The 1,081-nt window shown below is 30.7% G+C and overlaps 1 pseudogene; it reads left to right on the top strand.

The window, feature by feature from the left end:
• Positions 1-706: 706 nt before the first annotated feature.
• LOC122098719 lies at positions 707-803 on the top strand (annotated as a pseudogene).
• Positions 804-1,081: the final 278 nt, after the last annotated feature.

The raw sequence follows: 1,081 nt of genomic DNA, 5'->3' as shown, positions 1-1,081 counted from the left end.
AAAGGCAGTAGTGTAAATTCCTTCCTGGTTGGATGGTAGACTAGCCAGGACATTAGTAGTAATCATGCATGTGAAAATTTTTTCACCTTTTTGGCTTTAGTCACTTTTGAAATGTTAGGTATAAAAACAATTATTTTTTTTGATAAAATACCTTCTAGTCTAAACGATTCTATCTTAACTGTTCATCTCTCTATGATCTTTTTTAACTAAGATTAGTTTTGTTCCAATAAGAAAATCTAGGCTGCCAGGGTAAGATATTCTGATTGGACTGTTGCTACATGGAAGAATAGTAAAGTGTCAGGTAAACATTTGTGCCAGTATGACCTCATTTAGGAACTTTTAAGCTGCAGAAGTTTAGAAGTAACTCTTAAGCAAGGCTTAATTTGAAGCCATTAGCTCCACAAAGCTAACTCAGTTGATAAATAAGTACTTGAAAAGGATCACCTTTGGACCTAACTATAAAGGCTTCAAAGTATGATCAAATTTAAAATGAAAAATGTTTAAAATAGTCATTGACAAAAAAATTGCAAATGTGAGCAATCGACCAAACAATATAAGTTTTTTTCCAATATACACAGAATTTTAGAGAAGTAAGATCAATAGCATTTTTAGGAACAATAAGGTTTCCTAGTTACAAAGAGTTAATCAAGGATATATGCCTGTATAAAGACTGCATCATTAACTACTTAAATTTACAGGATACTACATGCTTCAGCAGCCCGTTTACCCAAATTACAATATAGAGATTAACATGGCACTTGCACAAGCATGATATGAAAATGTGTGAAGTATTCCATATTTTTCATTCTTCAGATGCAAGAAATTAAAAACAGTTATTAAAAAATTGATTACACAAATGCAAATGTAACAATAAATGTAATTCATTGATCTGAAAGTTAGTTTGACATCAGTGTACTAAATCCTCAACTTAGAAAGGCCTTTACATAGCATAATCTTTACAAAACTTCTCAAATTAGATATCATTGTCATTTTATCCCAAAGAAATAAAATACTATATAGGCCTAGGATAAAAAGGAATCGTAATCTGTTTCTATATGGAATGCTATCTGAAATAACACAT

Source organism: Dipodomys spectabilis, unplaced genomic scaffold, assembly GCF_019054845.1.
Source record: "Dipodomys spectabilis isolate Male_0828 unplaced genomic scaffold, ASM1905484v1 ptg000487l, whole genome shotgun sequence".
NCBI lineage: Eukaryota > Metazoa > Chordata > Mammalia > Rodentia > Heteromyidae > Dipodomys > Dipodomys spectabilis.
Note: the sequence above shows the minus strand (reverse complement) of the source record. Positions and strands in the feature narration are given on the sequence as shown.